The following is a 23,353-nucleotide window of genomic DNA, read 5'->3' on the forward strand; positions in this document are numbered from 1 at the left end:
TTTTAACAACTGCTGCTCCACCGACTGGTAGAAATTAACCTCAGCCTTAACAGGATCCTGTTCACTTGGTTCTTGTGGTTCTGTCCCACGATACTATGTTCATGTGGCCACTGTGCTCAGCTGAGTTATAACGTCCTTCTGCCTTTCTAGATACCGTCTTCAGTACATTGTTTTGTCTTCAACATTTTTTTTCCTGTTTTTTGAAACTTATTACCTTTGCAGGATCTTAAGGATCTTAAGAGAAGGAGAATGACAATGTCAGACTTTTAATTAGATTTACTCATGTTAACCTCCCACCTACCCTGAGAAGGTGTTGTTCTACCCATTGTGAGATCATTAATAGGGATAGTATTTGAGGTGTCCAAGGATTGAAAGAAGAGGGTGCCTTTGAGAAGTCACTGATGGAAAGAAAAGATTCCCCAGATGGAAGGTATGTGAGTCCTCCAAAAAGGGCCAGCAAAGGTTTGTTCTGCCTGGTAGAAAAAAATTGGGGGCCCCCCAGCAAGGATGCACCAGCTTAAAGTCTTTACATGAGTTTATATTTGAGTCCCAGACCCCCTTCTGACTGCAGGCTGGCTAGTTTGTCTTGGCTGTATACCACCCCTCTGTCTCAGGCCTGCCTGAAGGGACTGGGTAGCTGCATTTCATTTTCTGGCAGGCCCAGGGCCTTGGGAGCCCTATGGGGTTGGTGGTACCCTTAGAACACTGACCTTTGGCAAATGACCTCTGGGCTTGACCGAAGATTCCTTTTCTCCCCACAAGGCACGAAAGTGTCAGAGCCCTGACTCTGAAACAATGCGTGGCTTGGTAGTAACTAGGATAGACTGTTATCTGATAATCTAAGGCCTCCCTGGCGCCTTGGCGCTATGTAACACCGCAGGACCTTTGCCCAGCCACAGCAGAGGTAGCCCCAGGAATAACTAAGATTGAATTTCCCACAAGTCAGGTGAAATGGGGAACCAGAGCCAGATGGTTGATTTAAAGAAAGTCAAGATATTTCTTGCACACCTGAGTTTATAGAGTGACATTAACATGGCTTACTTATAAACAAAGAAATTAAAGCTCAGAGAGGTTAAATAACAGGTCAAACACTACAGCTAATGAGCAGCAGAGCTAAAAATTGAGTCATATCCCAGGCTTTTCCCATTCTAACTTGCTACCTTTCAGGCTTTATAAGTATAATATTCTTCTCTTCTGAAATTACTACCAAGCAAAACACTTATAGTTAATGATGACTGTCAATTTTGCTTTCTAAATACTTCTCAAAACTTTCCGTGTTCTCCACATTCATTGCCAACACCCTAGGCCAGTTACCATCATCTCCCGCCCAAACATTTGTAATAGCTTCCTAACTAGTCTCTCTACATTCACTCTTCCTCTCACCCCCATCCCCGTTCCAAATACTACCTAGAGTGATCTTCTCAATATAGAAAACTGATCATATTCCTGTCCTATCTAAAACCCCTCACTGGTCTCATGATGTTTTAGGGTTTAGCTCCAAATCCCTAACCTGGCTACACATCTCTGCATTATATATCCTATAACCACTTTTGCAGCTTCATCTTCTGCTGTCATTCCCAGCCCTGTGCTTCAGCCATAGGGCCTTTGCAAATGCTGTTCCAAACGCCTGAAACACTCTCCTGCATTCTTTCTCTACCCTTCCAGATCTATGTCAAATCCCATTTTCTCTGTGGAAACTTCCTTGATTCCCCCAGGTCAGGTGTCTTGGTTTTTACTTTTGTAACATTCAGTACGTGTTCTTCACAGCACTTAACACAGATTATACTTAAAATTAATTTTTGTGGTTGTTAGATTAACATCTTTCTTATTAATTATTAGCTCCATGAGGAAAGGGACAATATCTAGGGAACAAACCAGCTTGTGGACTGACACATAGTAGGTGCTTATTAAATACTTGTTGAATGAATGAACAAACTTTAAGAAGATAAATATAAACCAAAGCAAGGGTAAAGGAGAGAGTTATGATCACCTATGGCTCTGGGTTTACTCTGATGGCCTTTCTTACCCAGAGGGAATTGCAGCGAACAAAGACATTTCGGTATTGTTTTAAAAATAAGTAGGTGTGGAGGTGATGTTTTGTAACTAGGGTGTTGATATACAGCTGAAGTACATTAATTTCTGTATAGGAAAAATACTCCAGCACAGCCTGTGACTGGCTTCATCTGGACCACACTAATTTCCAGGAAAAGTGAATCACAAACAGTGAGACTGAAGAAAGAGAAATATTCCAAATGAGCCACCGGAACAGGCCAGACTGTGATTAACTGTGATTAACTGTGTCTCGTTGCTGCCTCACAGAATTAAATGCTACCTGCATTGGTTACAAAAGGAACCGAACGTTTCTATTGTTAATTTCATTTTCTCTCAACTGGAAACTAAAACAGGCTCTCTGGATAGTAAAACTTTAAAAAATTCCAGAAACCAAGCTATAATCTCTTTAAGGCTTGACCAAGATGTACCTGAGAAAGAAGAGACCTTCGCTTTGAATGACTCAGATCTTTAGCTTGATGTAAAAATATGGGCTGTTTGTTTTCTTCTCATAAAATTTGTGAGTTTTTTTTTTTTTGCAAGGTTCCCTATGCTTTATGGAATAGATATTACAAGAGAAATCCACATATCCTGTCTCTTTTCTCCACACAATTCTGTTATTTAGTTGGAGATGTATTTCTATGGGGAAAAAAGGTTGCCCTTATGTGTTAAAAATGTACCTGGGATTTGTTTTAATTAGATGTGGTAAGACAACAGACGTGGACATAATTGTGATGAAGAAAGAAGTTTATACTCACAGATCCCTAGGTACAGGAGGCACATCATGTCATGCCATGCAGGGCCACATGAGGAAGGACCAGGGACCATCAGGAGGCAGAAGCGTGGGAGAGTGCAGAGCATGGTCTGGAACCTTTATTGGGATTCTCTTGGGAAGGAATGGGAGAGGCAGGATAGGTGCACTGAGTACATTTAGGATGGGATAGTTTGAACAATTTTGGCAGGCTCTTGGCTCTATGAGTGGTTCCTAGTTGTCTGGCATCTGGCCTTGGGGTGATTTAGGGCAGGGGGAATACTGGCTTGGAGTGTAAGAGTTTAATAAAGGAGATAGTTGGGGGTGTGGACTCTCTGGGATGGTTGGTTTGTATATCAAAGGCACGCCTGGAAGGAAGTCCTTTTTTATTTCTAGGAATTAGCTGGCCCTGGGAGGGATGGTCTTTCCAGGATCAAGGCCCCAAATGCCAGAGCATCAGAAATACAGAAAATAAGAAAATATGGTCAACACACCTTAGAGCCAATTGGGGCTTGCATGGCTGGGTTTCTTCAGAATGTTCCTTTCAGTTTGCTTCCTCTTTTCTTTCCTTCCCTCCCTTCATCCCCATCCCCTTCCATCCCAATGACTATTTATTGAAGACCTACTGCTTGTGAGCCAGGCGCTGTGTCTGGAACTACAGAAGTCTACAGGCACAGTCCCGCCCTCAGGAAGCTCACAGCCTGGTGGAGGAAGGTGGACATCAGCCCTGTGGTGGTATTGGAACTTCAGGGATCTTTTCAGATTTGCGCTCTGTTTTCTGGTGTTGTGATGTCTACCACTAACGTTTCCTGTCCCCTTTGCTTTACCAGATAATCAAGAATTGCAGTAAATAAAAGAAAAAAGAGGTATGACTGAGTTTTAAGAGTCTCCCTATCTTTGAAGTGTTGGGCTTTAGTAATGGGGCTTGTACCTACTTTATAATAATCCTGGAGCTTTGTTGCACACAGTTGTGCTGGCCTGAATCCTCTAGGTGAGAGAGAGTGTTATTCTTTCCTATTTCATCTCATCTGAAAACGTGTAACACTTTATTCTCCAACGATGTGAAGCAAATGAGTTATTACAGAGGCAAAGTAACATATAACGGGGAATACCTATATTTCCCCTTATCGCACATTTGTGTACTTCGAACACTCACAGGGCAGGGGATAGATAGCTGAAGGATAAAGTAAGATGGCATACAAACATGCCTGGCATATGGGACACCAATTCATGGCAACTGTTTTCAGAGCCAGTGCATTTTCTCCGCAACACCTGATCTCACTGTGGGCCAGACCTCTGGCTGCCTCAAGAGCCTTGATTCTTTTTTGTTTGTAGGTAGTAAATTCTCTTAGTCTTTGTGTATCTCAAATTTTGACCTCATTCTGGAATGATAACTTAGCTGGATAAAAAATTCCAGATTGTCAGTTGTTTTCCCTAAGCATTTCTGGTATCTGTTGCTACTGCTGAGAAGTCTGTGACAGTGTAAATCATTCCTGTAATCTGCTTTTTCTCTCCGGTACCTTCATAGATTTTCTTTTATCCATGATGTTCTGAAATATCACTTTTATGAGTCTAAGTGTAGGTTTATTTTTATTTTTCCTTCTTGGATTTTAGAGTGAACTTTCTATTTGAAGAATCATGCCTTTCAACAGTTCTGGATAATTCTCAGCTGTCATCACCTTAAACATTGCTTCTTTAGCATTCAATGTATTGTCTTCTTCTGGAGCACTATTTATATGTATTTTGGAGTCTCTCAATTTATTATCCACATCTCTTAACTGTATCTATGATACATTTTGGGCAAGTGCTGCAATTGTGTTTTCTGGTTTAGTAATTCTCTCTTCACCTGTGTCCAGTCTAGAGTTTATCTAATATATTGAGTTTTAAATTTCATCAGCTACAATTTTCCTTTCTAAGAGTTTTAATTGGTATTTTTTTTTTTTTGTGAGGAAGTTCGGCCCTGAGCTAACATCTGCCAATCCTCCTCTTTTTGCTGAGTAAGACTGACCGTGGGCTAACATCCATGCCCATCTTCCTCCACTTTATATGGGATGCTGCCACAGCATGGCTTGCCAAGCGGTACATCAGTGTGTGCCCGGGATCCGAACCGGCGAACCCCGGGCCGCCACAGCGGAGCCGGTGCACTTAACCGCTTGCGCCACAGGGCCAGCCCCTAATTGGTAATTTTTTATACCCAGTAATTCTTGCTTTTCTTCTGCCTATTTTGGGTTTATAATTTCTTTTTTCTTTAATGGATATTGTTCATTTATTTGTCTCTTTTAACATCCTAAGGACATACGATGTCTTTTCCATGTAGCTTCATCACATTTCCATGATACAGAAATAACATGAAAGGACCACAAGAGTTTGGACAATGGGCATCTCAGTGGAAACCAGTGGAGACTAAAGATCTGAAGCTTCCTCAAATATTTAGCTGAGTAAAACCTCTGGTTCCTTTTTTAGCTTGTCGTAGAGGCAGGTATTGGGCTGTGGGGAGGGCATTAGAGGCCTTTAGTAACGCCTGAGGTTGACTTTCCCACTAATCCAGTGCAGTGGGGTGTAGAGTCTGATTTATTTTCATAAACAAAATAAAGAAATGAGTCATTTCTTGAAAAAATGAGATTGTGATTGCCACTTTATACCTACTATATGTGCCTTTTTTTAAAGAAAATGAAAGTGAAAGGGTAATTTATATACCTTTTATAAACTGGCTTTTTCACTACTTCTTTCCATCCTTATACATTTTCTCTTGCTTTTAACTTCATTTTGTGCTTTTATTTTGTTCATTGTTCAGATTAGTTGCTCCTTCATTTCTCCCATTTTCTCTTTATCCAACTATCTTTGTTTCCTCAGTGAACTTACTTGTGTGCACTCTAATTTCGTCCAGGGGAGGGAAGCTGGGCGGTGTGCTCCTTCGGGCCTGTCTGTTGCCATGGAGACAGAGACCGTGGCCATGGGAGAAGGTTTGTCAAGTAGTGCTAGTGTCAGCCAGGGGACTGAGAGGAAACCATGGCTCATCGGGTGTAAGCTCACAGGAAACCATTCTGAAGCTGTCAAGATGTCTGAGTTCCTGAAATGCTCCTCAAAACCTGCTTGTAGGGCCGGCCCCGTGGCTTGGCGGTTGAGTGCGCGCGCTCTGATGCTGGCGGCCCGGGTTCGGATCCCGGGAGTGCCCCGAGGCACCACTTCTCCGTCCAACGCGAGGCCGAGTCCCACGTACAGCAACTAGAAGGATGTGAACCTATGACATACAGCTGTCTACTGGGGTTTTGGGGGGAAAAAAAAATGAATAAATAAAAAAATCTTTAAAAAAAAAAAAAAAAAAAAAAAAAAAAAACCTGCTTGTATTGAGGAAAGGGCCTAACCGTCTTCTCCTGTGCAGTGACATAGCAGTGGGTGGACTTGTTTGGGGCAGTCTGTCTCATGTACTGGAGAGCAATAAGGGAGAACAACTGGGCCGGGTCAGGGCTGAAGCTCACATGAGAGGAAAGAGACAAAGTTTCTCTCCCAATTGACCTCCAGCACAGGACCAAGTGGCAACTTCCCTGAAGTAACTTTATGGGTGGTGGACAGTACCATATGATTGTTGGAGCAGTAGAGGAAGAATATGGTGATTCCCTGTGGTGACTGAGGCTGACGGGTTTATAGAAGCACGTGAGAACCCCTTTGGGGGCTTCCAAATATAACTGGGAGGGGGGTGTGGGGAGAGAATCATAATTCTCAAAGCATTATGATTTGGGCATTAATATAGATGTACTATTTTTTATACTTACAGATGGAGCTCCGGTGGGGACCTTCATCTGGGGTTATTTTAAACCCTAGGGCATCTGTAGCACGTCTGTACAAATTAATTACCTAAGAATTTGAGACAAGGGACCTTTGCTAAGGGTATATGTGGTGGCCACTCAGAAGAAATAGAGTGGAACCCCACCCAAAATTTGCTTGGAATGTTGAGACTGATGATGTCACACACACTCTACAAGGGCATGAAAAGGTTTATTACTCACTAGGGAGAGTAGGGTGGCCACCAAGCAGGCCTGAAAATAGCTTGAGAGAGCAGGGAAAAGAGACTGACATGAAGCTATTATGATGTTTGAGGGTAAGGCCAGGTGAGGATTCTGTGTGTGTTTGAACTTCCTGCTGGTGCCATAGCGGGGAACACCAGACTTTCTTATCAGCTTGCCCAGAGGCAGGACACAAGGGGAAGAGGAAGGTGTGAGAATTAAAAGCTGTAAGAAAATATTAAAAAAAAAAAAAGTCAAGCTCTTTATTACAGTACATGACCCTGTTAACATAACTATCTTGATACCAGCTGGTTGCCGCTGATGTTGATGTTTTGACATAACATACTTTCATGCAGACAAAATAGCAAACTATTAAATTCGAGTTTTCCTTTTTTTTTTTTTTTTGGTGAGGAAGATTAGCCCTGAGCTAACATCTGTTGCCAATCCTTCTCTTTTTGCTGAGGAAGATTGGCCCTGGGCTAACATCTGTGCACATTTTCCTCTGCTTTATATGTGGGACGCCTGCCACAGCACGGCTTGATAAGTGGTAGGTAGGTCCGTGCCGGGATCCGAGCCTGCGAACCCTGGGCGGCAGAGGTGGAGCGCGTGAACTCAACCACTATGCAACAGGCCGGTCCCCAAGTTTTCCTTTTAAAAAAGGATTGAATCATATACACAAAAGACACCCCACTCTATCCCACCCCATCCCTGAGCCTTGCTCCATCCTCATTCATTTCCTTTTGGTAAGCTCCAGGAAGTTGTTCCTGCTGTTGCCTCCAGTAATAATGATAGTGATGCTGCCATGACCATGGGTTTTCAATTGTGTCTCTGGATCAGGAGGCCAGGGTGGCTTGGCAGCATTCAGGAAACGGCATACAAGGTGTGTTAAATAAGAAAAAAATGCATCACTGTGCAGGAATTAATGCAATAGACACATCCAGTTGGGATTGCAGAAAATTTGCTCACAAAGGCCATTTGTTCCATTTTGATGGATTCAGCCAAATAAATCATTTGTTACTGGTTCAAGCATGCTTCACAGGGCTGTACCAGGCTATGTTGGTCCAAGAGAAATTCTACCTGTGGTGAATGAAGACCTTCATGGAAGTCATATTGTTCAAGTTCTTATTGTTGCCATTCATGTTTATGTAAATATTGAGCAGGAAAATTCATGATGCTCCATCTGTATTTTCCAATGATGCTTATCAGTACATTTGAGAGGCAGTGAAAAGAAAATTGCCAAACACGGAAGCAATGAAAACATACTCTCATGAAGGGGCGTCCAGGACCACTGTTAGGTCCAGCAAATCCACAGACTTGACTTCAGCGGCTACTCCAGGGTGCATTAGGGTGTAAGGGGAAGACATCTCACACACTGGAGCGTGGTTTCGCATGTGACCTTCTCTGGGGACCTAGTCCTGGAGCATTACCAAAGTGCTTCAGCTAGGAGCCAACAGTTTCCCATTCCCAAGAGGGAATCCTGGGAAAAACCTGTATAGGGAGCGTGAAAAGTTTACAGAGGGAGATTATTATATGATGGTCTCTTGGCTGGGCAGGGGCTGAGCTGCAAGACCCTGCGTGTGAGGGGAATTGAGGTAGACTCTTTGCCTCTATGCATCCATTCTCCATATGCACCTGTGTGAACACTAGCCGGATCAAGAAATAGAGTATTATCTCATGCCTCTTCCAGTCACAGCCTCCCACTGCCATGACTAATAAATGCTGCAGATGACTTTTGCCTGTTTTGTATTTTATATACTCTTTTGTGTTTGACTTCTTTCACTGAACATTATGCTATAACAGTCATCCATGTTGTTGTGCATAGCAACAGGTGCATTCACTCTGTTGTATGAATACACCACAATTTATTTATGGCTTCTGACGTTGATGGTCATTTGGGTTGCTGACAGTTTGTGGATATAATGAATAGTGTTGCTAAGGACATTCCTATACATGTCTGGTAAACATATGTGTGCACTTACATTGGACGTATATCCAGGACTACCTTTACTAGGCCGTATGGTATGTGGATGTTCAGCTTTAGTAGATAATACCAAAGGATTTTCCAAAGTAGATTATGAGAGTTCCAGTTGCTCTACATCCTCAGCAGAATTTAGTATTGTTAGTCTTATTCTGGTTGGCAGTTTTAATGTATGTTTCTCTGCTAACTAATAAGTCTGAACACCTCGTTATATGTCCATATGTTTATTGCTTAATCGAATATCATCTTCTGGGAAGTTCAAGACTTTGTCCATTTTTCCCTTGGGTTGTCTGGCTTTTTTTTTTTTTTTTTGTGAGGAAGATCAGCCCTGAGCTAACATCCTATGCCAATCCTCTTCTTTTTGCTGAGGAAGACGGGCGGTGAGCTAACATCCATGCCCATCTTCCTCTACTTTATATGGGACGCCACCACAGCATGGCTCAACAAGCAGTGCGTCTGTGCGTGCCCAGGATCCGAACCGGCGAACCTTGGGCTGCCAAAGCTGAGCACACCCAACCGCTTGCGCCACCTGGCCAGACCTGGCTTTTAAAAAATTGATTTTAAGGAGTTGTTTATATGTTCTGGATACAAGTCCATTGTCAGATTTATATATTGCAAATCTCTTCTTCCACTATGGTTAGTTTTTTGTGTGTGTGAGGAAGATCAGCCCTGAGCTAACATCCATGCCAATCCTCCTCTTTTTGTGCTGAGGAAGATTGGCCCTGGGCTAACATCCGTGCCCATCTTCCTCTACTTTATATGGGACGCCGCCACAGCAGTGCTGAGGAAGATTGGCCCTGGGCTAACATCCGTGCCCATCTTCCTCTACTTTATATGGGACGCCGCCACAGCATGGCTTGACACGCGGTGCATCAGTGCGCACCCAGGATCCAAACCCAGGCCACCAGCAGTGGAGGATGAGCACTTAACCGCTATGCCCTGGGGCCGGCCCCTCAACTCTGGTTAATTTTTTCACTCTCTTAATTGTGTTCTTTGATGAACAGAACTTCTTGATTTTAATGTAGTCCAATTTATCAAATTTTTCTTGATGATTAATGTTTCTTATGCCCTGTTTTAAGTCTGACAAACAGCATCCTAAACATTCATCTAGAAGCTTAATAGTTTTACTTTTTATATTTAGGTCTATGATGCATCTTGAAATGATATTTCTGTATGGTGTGATGTTAACTTGTTACTTTTATTACACACACATATATATTTTATAGGCCCTGGGCCAAGAGTAAAAAGGAGACATACATATCATATGTCTAAATGTTTACAAGTTATAAATCAAGCTGACAAACTGTTAAATGGAATATAATCTATTCTTCTACCTTGATAGAGCTACCTTCATATTGTCAAAATTGAAAAATACGTTCATAGTCATGTTTTTATGCGATTGACATTTGGTAAAATATCAAAGATGACTGAATTTAATTATTAGTGGGCATGTCTGGGTGTTCTGTTGATAGACCGGTGATGTTTGCCTGAGGGATAAAATAAATACTTTCATAATTCCTAAATTATTAAATATTTATTTCATAAAGTTATTTTTATTAAGTTTATCTTAGATAAATTATTAATTTTATTATTATAATAAAGATTTTTCACATAGTTTGTCTTCTATTGACAGTAATGATCTAAAGAATGAAAAATAATATGTACCTATAGTCAAAACGAACAAAATTTGAATATATTTTTATCAAAAGTTTCAGGCGTTTTCCAAAAGTTATTCTTCTTCTAAAACATTCAATATCACCTATTAAAATTAAAAAGCAAAAATAAATATATTTAATAAACAAAATTTGTTAAATTATTTCAATAAACAATTTTTAATTAGATTTTTTTGAAAAATTAATGAAATATTACTTAATATTTTCATATAAACAAAATTCTTCACAATTCTAATGTTCAATGTCAATTTACTTGCCAGTATAAAGAATCAGTTTCACATTTCACCCATGTTATGTCTAAACCCACAGAGATAGAAATTTAACAGTACTTTGAATTGTTTAATATTGCAAAAATGTTCTAAGCTGCCATGAGCAATTGCTGCAAATACTTTACCAATTCCCGGTGCCTCCAAAACATGATTTGAAATGTAAAAAGAAGCAAGAAAATGGATGTCTGGTACTACTGAGAAGTCATACCTTGTTATACAAGAATTTATTGCATTCCTGCCATCTGAAAGAAAGGATTTGAGAGGTAATTAATTTGTCTCGTCTGGTACCCGAGCGTTGCTGCTGCTCATGTCCTCTCTTCACTTGGCAGCAGTAAGTCTCTGCTGTTGGCAGTGACATAGCCCCCAAACCTCACTGCAATGGCCTTTGTGCACTGAAATGTGTTACAGTGAAAACTAACTGATGTTTACCCATGTGGCCAAGTTAACTTATTTTGTATAGACCTCAGAATAAAACTCGACCTTGGGGCCAGCCTGTGGCGCATTGGTTAAGTCACGCGCTCTGCTTCGGTGGCCCGGGGTTCGCAGGTTGGGATGCCGGGCGCGCACTGACGCACCGCTTGTCCAGCCATGCTGTGGCAGCATCCCATATAAAGTAGAGGAAGATGGGCATGGATATTAGCCCAGGGCCAGTCTTCCTCAGCAAAAAGAGGAGAATTGGCATCGGATGTTAGCTCAGGGCCAATCTTCCTCATAAAAAAAAAAAAAAGAATAAAACTTGACCTCACTCTCACTGTAAAAAGTTCAGTGTTACACATAAAGGGCGTCTCCTGGAGGGCAAAGTTCAGTGTTACACATAAAGGGCGTCTCCTGGAGGGCTGCAAAGCACTAGTGTCCCCTTAGGGGGCACTATTCACAGAGTAGTAAGTTTTTACTTTTTTTGTGTGTGTGTGAGGAGGATCGGCCCTGAACTAACATCTGCCAATCCTCCTCTTTTTGCTGAGGAAGACTGGCTCTGGGCTAACATCCATGCCCATCTTCTTCCACTTTATATGGGACGCAGCCACAGCATGGCTTGACAAGTGGTACATCAGTGCGTGCCCGGGATCCGAACCGGCGAACCCCGGGCCACCACAGCGGAGCACGTGCACTTAACCACTTGCACCACCAGGCCGGCCCAGTTTTTACGTTTTTTTAATGATAGTTTTCCAGCAGATGACAGTAAGTTATCTGGAAGAAAGGGAGCCTTTAAAAAATTCTCAAAAAGATGTTATATGGGCCAGTAGCAGTGCTGGGTCGTTCTTCTCCAGGTAACATCTGTTAAAAGTTTGAGGTTGTCCCTCTTGACCACATATTCACATACATAAATATAAGTACATATAGAAACAGAACAAGTTTTATAAGTTTAAAACTTCTTTTATATAAGTATAGCACACTACATTATTTTCTATTTTGCTTTTTTCACTAATATGTCTTGAAAATCTTTCGATGTCAATGTACATAGACTTACCTCATTCTTTTATTTGATGCATAGTATTCCATGCTATGGATGTATTAGAGATTATTTAAACATTCCTGTATTGGTGGATATTGAGCTTGTTGCCAGTTTTTTGCTGTTACCAACAATGCTGCAATACCCATCCTTGTACATATGTATTCTTAGTCACGTGTGTGAGGGTTTCCGTAGGAGAGATGCTGAGATGTGGTATTGCTGGCCTATAGGGTATGCACAATTTTAGTTTTGATAGGATGCTGCCAACTTGCTTTCCAAAAGTGCATTTCCAATTTGTACTCTTGTGAGCAGAGCATGAAAATACCTGTCGTCAAATGTGATACTCTCAACTAAAAATTTTTTACTAACCGAACTGTTGAAAAATGGATTCTCCATTTATGGTTCATTAACTATTGATACTTCCTCTTTTGTGACTTGTCTGTTCATATCTTTAGTGCTTGTCTCTTGCTTTGTTTATATATTTTTGGATGCACTCTACAATATTTGAAAGGTTCAGAAGGATGTAGAATGAAAAGTAATCCTGCTCCCCCTCTTGCTTCTCCTCACCAAAGTGTATCCCCTCAGAGATATTTCATACTATATACAAGCTGGTTATTTAAAAGAATTTAGGCCCGTACATGTTCATTCACAGAAAATTGTATGAGTGAGTATAAGCATGTCCTCTTCTGCAAGAATTGTCACTATGAGATTTGGGTATTAGGCAGCTATTTATTCAGGAAAGATGAGATGCGCCCTAGAGACAATAACGTCTAATATTTATGAAGCTCTTTCTTACTCTACTGCAGGACTGGGCTAAGTTATTTGTATACATCGTCTCCTAACTCCAACCCTGTTGGGTAGGTACTATTTCATAGATAAGAAAACTGAGGCTTGGAGAGATGAAATGAGTTGCCCAAGGTCATCTGGCTATTAAGCAGAAGCTTTGGGATTAGACTGGAGCTTTAGGCTCTGGAGCCTTAACCACTGCACTCTACTACCTCCACATGGCCATTAACTGTAACGCACCATGATCCAGAACTAGTACCACGTGCATAACCACGTGTATAAAATAAAGGCTACAGCCCATGCAGAGCAGGAACCCCCAGCTGCTCCATCCAAGAGCATAGCTTCTCCACTGGTCTCTTGTTCTTTGGTTGACTGCTGTTGCTAATTATACTATACTGCAATTTATATCAAAGGCTTAGACGTTAGATGACTTGGGACTGGGCTTATGTTCAAGATATGCTCAATAATGCTAAACTTTGTTTTTGGTCAGTTTTAACCAACCAATTTATTATTTTTAGTTTGTAATAATAAAATAAAATTAGCCATTGAAACCAGTTCTTTTAAAATGCAGTTTTTGATAATGAAAAGGTTTTTTGGTCTTTTCTTTCATTTCCTTTTTTTAAGAGAATGAAGCTATTTTGATAGAGCAGAATAATGGACAGGACATAACCGCAGCATGCATCCTGTGGGTGGGTCTTGTGGAATACTAGGTAAGATGCCTGCCTCTCTGCTTGGTGTGTGCTCTGGTCAATTGTTGTGAAAAAATAGGGAAAAGATAAAAAAAAAAAAATATATATATATATATATAGATCTTTGCCCCGGTTCCTGACACAGAGCTCCTGAAATCCTCATAATTTCCTAAGTGATAAGAACACTAGGAGATCTTTTGTTCTACTATTTGGTCTTGACCCTGGTTCCTCACACAGAGCACCTAAATCCCTTGGAATTTCCAAGATCGGTGGAGCGATCCCTAATGAGGCGACTTTTGGTGGGCTCCTGGATAGCTTCCGGACGGAGGCTGGTCACCAGAAAGACCAAGCCATGATTAGAAGCTTGGAACTTTCCACCTCACCCTCTATCCTCCAGGAAGGGGAGAGGGACTGGAGACTGAATTAACAATTGATCATGCCTGTGTGAAGAAGCTTCCATAAAAATCCTGAAAGTAGGGGTTCAGAGAACTTCTGAGTTGGTGGCACATCTACATGCCGAGAAGGTGGCACACTCCAGCTTCATGGGGACAGAAGCTCCTGTGCTTGGGACCCTTCCAGACCTCACCCTAGGTACTCTCCATCTGTATCCTTTATCATATCCTTTATTATATAATAAGCTGGTAAATGTAAGTGTTTCCCTGCGTTTTGTGAGCCATTCTAGCAAATTATTATACCCAAGGACGGGGTCATGGGAGCTCCGACCAATAGCTGCTGGATCAGAAGTACAGGTGACAACCTGGAACTTGTGATTGGCATCTGAACTGTGCACAGTCTTGTGGACTGAACACTTAGCCTGTGAGATCTGATGCTAACTCCAGGTAGATAGTGTCAGAACTGAATTGAATCATAGGACAGCCAGCTAGTGTCACAGAACCGCTTGATGTGTGGAAAATCCACACTTCTGGTGCCAGAAGTGTTGTGAGTGTGGTAGTAGTGTGAAAGTAAAGCAGAAAGATGGGAGTTTTTTTCTTATATGGTTGTGTAACGATGAGTGAACACATAGCATGTCACGTGGTGATAATTCTCATTATGGACATGTTAGCACTTATTGTAAATATTGGTCTCCTTACCTGCTTTTCTACTTGTGATAAAGCACGAGGATGTATTATTCTCAGTGCTTCACCTTTGAAATAAAAATTTCAACTACTCGTCTTTCAAACTTCTGAATAGTTTAAATTGAAGAAAATCTTAAACTGTCGACAAACTGTTACTATTTACAAATACTTCTCTGAGTAGATTAGGATTTTCTCAATACTGAGTAATCAAATAGAGAAATAGATTGGATGTGGACACTGATAGGACATTCTAACAATCACTCACAAACCCCTGATTTCAAATGTTGGTGTTCAACAAAGCAACTTCCCGTGGTCATGTATTTCTTTATGATAACAAATGTTACAAAATCAAATTCTTTAAATAAATGTATAGTAATAAAACACTGTTTTTCTCTATTTTATAAATGGGGTTCATTTGAAGAAAGGATCCCATTGTTAAAAACATTTGAAAACCACTAAATTGGACCATTGTAAAGAGGCTATTGTAGGATTCTGAGGGAGTTGAGAATTTGGACAGGAGGAAAGCAGAAGGTGAGTAACACCAAGATCTGACCATGAAGAAATGTATGGGACTTGGATTTGAGTGGATTGGAGGAATGGAGCAGGTCAAAGGCAGTGCTGAAGTTAGTAGGTTTGGGGTATTAACTGAGAGAACAGGAATCCACTAACGAAAGTAAGGAAGATGGAGGGGTAGGTAGATGGATGAGAAGTCTCAACCCCTTTATCTTACAAATAGCTAATCAGGCTCAAAACTTTTTTCTAGTCTTTTTTTGGGAGAGGTGCATAAGAGAGATATTACATTAGATTGACAGTCAAGAATGGTTATTTTTATTCACCTTGATCTGTATGTGTTCGTACTATTGAAAAAAGATTATGATTGTAAGATCAGAAATCGAAAATCCAAATTATTTGTCATTTGTTTAAATTTTTTGCTCACATCCCATTATTGGTTGGTTGATGAATGATAAAAACCATTTTCCATACATTATGAATATCTGCCGCGACAGTGTTTCTCAAGAAGGCAGGACCATTTATGTAAATTTAAAGATAAAGAGTTTTTAATGTAATGTTATGTAGTATAGTATCAGTTAATTACAATTTCTGAACACCAAGTCCAGGCAACTTCCGTTTTAAGCGTCTGTGAATTTTGCAATTTTCCCAGGAGATGGAGGATGGACTCAGTGTCTTCTTACTGACTTTTGAGTTAGAGGCAGGGGGTGGAGGTGGCTTTCCTTAATACGACTAACTAAGGAGATGAGGATCAAGTTATAATTACAGTTATAATAAAAAAAGTTATAATAATGTTATAATAAAAAATAAAATTTATTGAGTACTTACTATGTACCCAGCACAGTTCCAAGAGCTTCCCCTGAGTCATTTCATTTAACCCCCTCAACAACCCTATGAGGCTGGTGCTATTATTATTATCTCCCTTTTTAAGATGGGAAAATGAGGCCCAGAGAGTTGAAGTTATTTTCTCAGGATCACATAGTGAGAGGTGGTAAAGCTAGAATTTGAACCCAGTTAACCTGACCCTAGAAACCACCTTTGAGGCAGGATTTGTGTAGGTGAAAGAATTTCCTCTTAAAAGCAATTTTATGGTGATTTTATCAGCAATCTAGGGTTTCTTAAACACGAGAGAGTCCCAGGTTTTTACCTGCCCACTAATGGTATAACAAAAATGTCATGACCTAAAAAAGATGGCAATCACTTAGCTTAGCCCCTTGGATTCAGGTTGCACATTACAATTCTTAAAGCCAGAAACACACCCAGCTGCTACACTGCTGGATTGGATTAAAATAATCCATCATTGCTTCATTCTAGTCTGAATTCTTTTCATAGTCTTCCTTTCTGTTAGGGCCATACTCTTAACATATTTAAATGACCTCCTATAGACTACCCAAAGGTTATCTGCTGCTCTGTCCACAGTTGTAAGGTCGTGCTCTTGAGGATAATAAATTCAGAAAGATTTTAATTTTGCAGAATCTCTTAGGATCTTAGACACATACCGCATTTTGCTTTCCAGTCAATGCTTTTCTTTGTGGAGCATAAGGACAAGAATTTGAAAAATACACTTTGATTTGATTTTCAAAAGTGAAATTTTCAGAATTTTCAAAAGTGATTCACTTATGTATTATGAGTTGGGTGCAATTTTAGGAAATTAAGTCCCAGGGATTCAAGATTCAGCGATGCAAGTTCCGGATCCAAGATGTTAAGACACAACATTGTAGACTTAGAAGTTTTGTTATGCAAGGCCAAAATTTAGGAGTGGAGGATAGAGAGGTACATTTTCAGGTAGGCCTGGAATGGCCCTGAATGGTAATTGGCAGCCGCCTGTCTATTGGGAAAATTCATCCTTGAAAAATGAAAAAATTAGGCTACGTTTATTATTCTGTCGTGTAATCGTGCATTAGCAGTAAGTGATTATTGCATTTCTCCATACTGTTAAAAAGGAGACAACAGGCCCAAAACCGAGTCACCAAACAGAGACTTAATAACGAACTTTATACTTTCTGCCTCTCCCAGGAATAGAAGCTTAAACCAGTCAATCTGGAATTACCTGGTCAGCGCTAGTGAGGTGATCTGCCTGATAGACCCTGCCATCCCCTAAAGGAAAGTGACCTTGCCACCACCAATCCGAATTTTGCTAGTGTGACTTCCTTGTCCCACTCCCTTCTGCCTATAAAAGTCCTTTCTTTTGTACAGCCACTCAGAGCTCGTTCTATCTGCTAGATGGGATGCTGCCCGATTTATGAATCATTGAATACAGCCAAACAGATTTTTGAAATTGACTCACTTGAATTTCGTTTTTTAACAATGCAAACAGGTGGGTCGGACTCAGCTCAAGGTGCCATTTGGGAAATGGCTTACTGATTCAGGCTCCTTGGAAGATCTCATTTCTTTTCCCCAAACGTTTTATTATGAAAGATTTCAAACATACAGAAAAACTGAATGATTTTACAGTGCACACCCATATGCCCACCACCTAGATTCTACCATTAATATTCTACTATTCTTGTTGATCACCCTGTCTATCCATCCCTCTCCCGATTCAGCAATCCTCCCCATAACTAAGCGGGCGGGGTTAGCAAGCTCATGGTGGCTTTCTAGGGGTTATTCCAGAGGGTGCCGCTTGCACACCTTCAGCCTCAGCGACCGGGCAAGCGGGGGTATTTCCTCGCTAGCCCGATCTGCGGACGCGGGGGGCGGAATCCGTGCTGCCGAGCGCCCCCCAGCGGTGGCGCCGGAGGTGCGCCTCGTCTTCCGCGGGCGGGAGGGCCGGGCGCGGCCAGCGGCGGGGGCCGCACCTGTGCTGGTTGGTGCGGTGGCGGAAGCGGGAGGCCCGGCGGCGGGCTGAGCGCGGGCGCGGGGCCGCTACGTGCGCGAGGAGCGCGGGGCTGCGCTCGGGTGCGCTCCTGGGCGCTCGCTGCCGCCGCCGCCGCGCCTTTGAGTCAGCAAACTCCGCCGCCTGCCGGTCCGCTGGCCCTGCCCTGCCCGGCCCTGCCCGGAGGAGCCGCCTGTAAGTGACAGGAGACCTGCCGGGGAGGCCTTGCCCACGCCGCCGGAGTGGGGACCGCGGCCGGGCGGCGAGCCGGCAGCCCTTTCCTTTCCAGGGGCGCGGGGCCCTTCCCGCAGCGCCCAGCTCCCTGCGGGCGGGGAAGAGGTTTGGGTCTCCTGGGAGTGGAGCCGGAGCTGCCTCCTTTGCAGCCGAGGTGTGCGGGCGAGGACGGAAGGGACGGGGTTTGCTTGCCAGGGGAGGGCAAGGAACGTATTGATCCAGGGGGTCACGGCTAAAAAGACACCGCGGGGAGAGGGTGGGGCAGAGGTGGAATCCTGGATGCCAGGAAAAGTGCTGTGGCACCTTACGCCAGGCCAGGTTTGGGTAGGTATTTTTTAATTCACGGAAGGGTAGCTTTGAGTTTAGAAATCGGGAGGGGTGGGCAGGGTTTTTTTTGTGGGTTTGTGGGATTGAGGGAAAAGGCCCGGGAGAAAATCCACGTTGACTGATTACCAGGTTTGGTGCCACCGGAAAGCAACAGCCTGTTTTTCAGTTCTGATGCATCATATTCTGTAAGATTACACACAGGTTATTGAGGGAATGGTCACAGGGACGGAAGGGCTTGAAAGGAAGGGCTTCTATTTCTGCAAGACACATTTCCATGTAAGAATAATGGATTTAGAAATTTAGAGCAGGAGGGAAGCTTTCACGTGATCCCGTAGGACAGGGAAACTAAGGCCCGGCAGGGGAGTCAGTCAGCCAGACGCCCGCAGAAGCAGGCCTAGATTCTGGTGGGCTTCTGACTTCCGCTGCAGAGTTCTCCCCACGGTTGGGGACGTGCGGCGGGGGTGGGCTTGCAATGCAAAACTCCCTCTCCGCGCCTGGGCCTGAGGTGGACGCCAGTGAGAACCGGCAAGCTCTGCTGGGGCTCCTCAGTCCCACAACGGAGGTGAGGTGGGGTGGGGGTCTCCTGCCTCTTCTTCCATCATCCAGGGATGCCTGTTCCTAAGGCTTTTCTATTTTCTTTTTAAGGAATGGCAGATTTAAGATTGACTAATGGGACTGTTTTGAATATACAAAAATAAAATACGTTTAGAAGTAAATACATGAAGGTGTGAGGTAGGGTGATCAGCACTGACTTGTGTTTAACTGCTCATCCTGTTTCTTCTGCTAGCCCATTTCGTTCTCACTTCCGACGTTACTATTTCACCCCTGAGGAAATTGATGTTGCAAGAGTGGGGACTTGCTCGGATGACACTGCTTCTCGCCAGGGCTGTCTTGTCTGGCAGTCTGCTTCTCTCCCCACCGCTCTGGGTTGTGGTACCAACTTCCTCTTGTTTTACTTATGGGAAGGCCACCTGGAGCTTGGTATCGAAAAATAGAAATAAACACCTTCATTCTTTTCCATATGAAAGTGTATTAATTAAAGACTAATGTTTGTGTTCTTCTACAGCAATTTTCCATGCCCTTGGAGCACTCTTAGTAGATTTTCTCAGCCTTAGGATCTCTACCTTCATTTTAAAGGGTTCATTTTGTTAATTAAGCTATTGTGGGAAATGGCTTCTCTTTCCTCTTTTGGTGTCTGGTCTGTGAACCACTGGTGAAGGGCTTAGAACTGGTTGGACCACAGTCTAACCTCTGCAGACTTTCATTTCTAAGAGTGGCAAAGAAGGGCTTTTGGCCAAAGTGACGTTGACCTCCATGGGGAATACCGCAAATTTTGGACTATTTTTACTGACCTCTTTCTTTCTCTTGTATGAATAGTGGGTATGAATCAGCTCTTCTGTTCACTAAGCCCTGTTCAAATAAGAGATTGTACGAGGTAGTGGTTACAACTTCTGGTTTTGGACTTATCAGAGTTGAAATCTTGGCACTGTGATTTGACCTCTTGGCTGAGGTACTGTCAGCAGGGCACTTAACCTCTCTTAAGTCTGATTTATCCTTTATTCAGGAATAAAAAAAGGTAGTGATAATCATTGTCTGTCAGAATTGTTGGTAATAATAGCCGATGTTTATTGAACACGTATTATGAGCTAGGCATTGTGAAAAGAGTTTTTATGTGGCAGTCTCATTAATCCTCCCAACTAACTTATGAAGCAGATCCTATTTACATCTGAGGAAACTAAGGCATCAAGATATTTATGACTTCTCTAAACTCTTCAACTCATAATTTTAACCACCCAGCAAATGTGTCTCAGATTTCTAATATAGCTAATAATTATTTAGGGCTTGGTGTGTGCCAGGCCCTGTTTCAAGGACCCTATGGATATTAACAATCCTTGAGATAGGTCCTGTTTTTATCCCCAACCCCCCTTTTTTTAATATACAAATGAAGAAACTGAGGCACAGAGCCTAAGTCAGACAACTAGTAAATGATGGAGCCAAGATTTGCACTAGGCAGCCTGGCTCTGGAATGGGTACTCTCAGCCACTCCCCTGTGAAGGTGTGTAAAGGGCTCAGCCGGGCGTCAGTCAAGGGCAACTCTGAACTGGCACTTTATTTTGTTTTTCTCTAAGTAGCCACTCCCTCTTTCTGGTCTGTGCAGAGGAGATGCTTTTAGTTCTGTAAATGACACAACTTTGCTTAAGATTTTGTGATTCTGTATACATTTCTGTTGTATTCTCTTATTTTTAAAAACTTGGGATAAGTCTCAGTGATCTTGACCCTGGGAATACAGAGGGAGACCTTAGGAAGTCTATGAACCCCCTGAAAATGTATGGTTTCATTCTCATGTGCAAAAGTGCATTGTTCTGAGGGAGAGAGTCCGCAGCTTACTTTAGAGTCACCCACGGTGGAAAGAAAGGTTAGTACTGACTGTTCTATTCCGATAATCTCATTTGACAAATGAGGCAACTGAAGCCCAGTGGAGAGGCAGAATAACTTAATTTGAACTACAGAGCTAATTAGAAGTAGAAAGAGGACTAAAACTCAGGTCTCTTGACTTCCAGACTCATATTCTTTGCATCATACCCCAATATTTCCCTTTGGAATAAGTGGTACCAAGTGAATAAGTTATGAAATGCCAGAAGACTCCCGACTTTCCCACTAGGCTGCCACAGTGTGTGAGAGACCAGCAAAGCTTCCTGGAAGTGCCTGTCAAAATACAACATCCTTTGGCATGTCCTCTTGTTAGCCGAACCACCTTACTATGATTTAGGGTCAGAATCTACAACTCTGAAAGATATGAGCCAGGGGGATAAAAATTGTTTGGGGAGAAAATAAGAAAAATTCAGAACATTCATTGGTTGCAGCACAAGGGGGCTGTTCACGCCTCTTGGTAGAGTTGTAGTGTTGGAAGATTTTTGCTGAGACATTTGTAAATTCAAACAAAATTCCTTGAAGTCTGAAATTTCTTGTGTAGTGTATGAATCGCTGGGAAGCCAGGCTACTTCCTGGCCAATGGTGGATGCTCCAATGACTAAACAAGACTAATAGGTTATGAGACCTTTATTAGTTTAGGCAGCCTTTTAACTTCGCTTAATTTTTACAAACTGATACAGTTTACCTGGAAAAATAGATTTGTACTAGTAGGCAGTACATTTTGAAATGTATGAAAATATGTCACTTAAGACTAGGAATAGGAAGTCCAGAAATGGTTCCATTGTAAAGATAGGAATTGAGTGTATGATAAAATTGACTGTGGTAAAGTGTTGGGACAGTTGGCCATCCACTTAGGAAAAAATGAGACCCATGCTTCACACCATTCACAAAAGTAAATTCCATTTAGATTAAAGATTAAATGTCAAAACCAAAATTATAGATATTAGAATATGTATACATATATAAGATGGTTTTTAAAAATAACTCTGGAGTAGGCAAGACCTTGCCAAGTTTAATGAAACTCAGAAACCGTAAAGGAAAATAGTGACTGAACTTCACGAAACATTATATTTCTATAAGGAAGAAGATGCCATATACAAAGTTAAAAGGCAGATGGCAAAGTAGTAAAGCAAAGAGTTGCAATATTTATGAGAGACATGAACTCTTAGAAATCAATAGGAAAAAAAATAGTCCAATGGAAATATGGGCAAAGGCTATTAATAGGTAATTCATATATGTATATAAAAATGCTTAACCTCATTAATAATCAGATAAGTGTGCATTAAAAACAACCATGAGACCATTTTTGCTTAAGCTGATAATATCCAGTGTTGGTAAGGGTGTGGCAAAATAGACTGTCACCATATACTTTTGTAGGGAGTGTAAATTGGTACAGCCTTTTGGAAGAGCACTTTTGGCAGTATTTATGACACTTTTGCATTCTTTCTGATGCATCAGTTCCATTTCTAGGACTTCATCCCTCAGAAATACTTGCCTACTTGAACAAAGGAGGAAGTTGCTATAAATGGGCTGATATGGAGAATGTCTATTATACATTAATGAAAGCAAAGTGCAAAGCAGTAGGTATAGTAGGGTCTCATTTTCTGGAAAAAAAAAAAAGTTTGGAAGGATATGCCCCTAGTTGTAGACAGTCATTACCTTTAGGGAGTGGGGTGAGAAAGGGGATGGTAGTATGGAGGATTTCATCAATAGATTCCTCTTTTTTTAACTTTTAACTTTTGAAATTATTTTAAACTTACAGAAAAAGTACCAAAATAATAAATCTTTTATTTTTAAAAATAATGAGTAGGTAGTACTGAAAAAAAAGCAATAATTAAGAATGCCTGTGCTTAAAAAAAATGACTTAAAGTGTTAATAGGGTCCTCCTGCCTGGTAGGGGATGGTCTCTCTTGGCATGGAGGACCCAGTCCTCTGGATTTCCAGTTGAGTATTCCCAGCTACACTTTCCTACTTGTTCCAAAGATTTGCCACAGTGTCCATTCCTGAAAGCAGGAGTAGTATGTAGCAAGAAAATTGCTCAGTTTAGAAGTACATTTACCCTAGATGATGTGGTCTTTAAGCGTTGAAAAAATATCCACATTCATCTCTCAGTTTTGTTTCCTGGATATGGGGCAAAACTAGTTCTGTTACCCTTTCATTGTATTTTCTCAGCATACCCTGCCCCCACCCGCCCTGGTAAATGTCTAACCTGGGCTTTTTGGCTTTGACAGTCCAGATCCCGTATTATGCACCTGTGCAGTTAAAAACTGCACTCATGGGGCCGGCCCCGTGGCTTAGCGGTTAAGTGC

General features: G+C 41.8%; 1 protein-coding gene across 3 annotated transcripts in view; it reads left to right on the forward strand.

Moving 5' to 3' along the window:
• Window positions 1–18,105: 18,105 nt before the first annotated feature.
• SNX10 (sorting nexin 10) overlaps window positions 18,106–23,353 on the forward strand; it is a 77,347-nt gene continuing 72,099 nt past the window's right edge. Inside the window, exon 1 of one of the 3 annotated variants that reach the window (XM_004418901.3) lies at window positions 18,106–18,245. The gene's annotated coding sequence lies outside the window, so the exon portion shown is untranslated. Of the gene's footprint in view, window positions 18,246–18,323; window positions 18,439–18,590; window positions 18,609–23,353 lie in introns of those variants that run through there. The other 2 variants (XM_087429082.1, XM_087429085.1) reach the window with 2 other exon arrangements.

This window comes from Ceratotherium simum, chromosome 1, assembly GCF_057802395.1.
Source record: "Ceratotherium simum simum isolate JZ-2026a chromosome 1, ASM5780239v1, whole genome shotgun sequence".
NCBI lineage: Eukaryota > Metazoa > Chordata > Mammalia > Perissodactyla > Rhinocerotidae > Ceratotherium > Ceratotherium simum.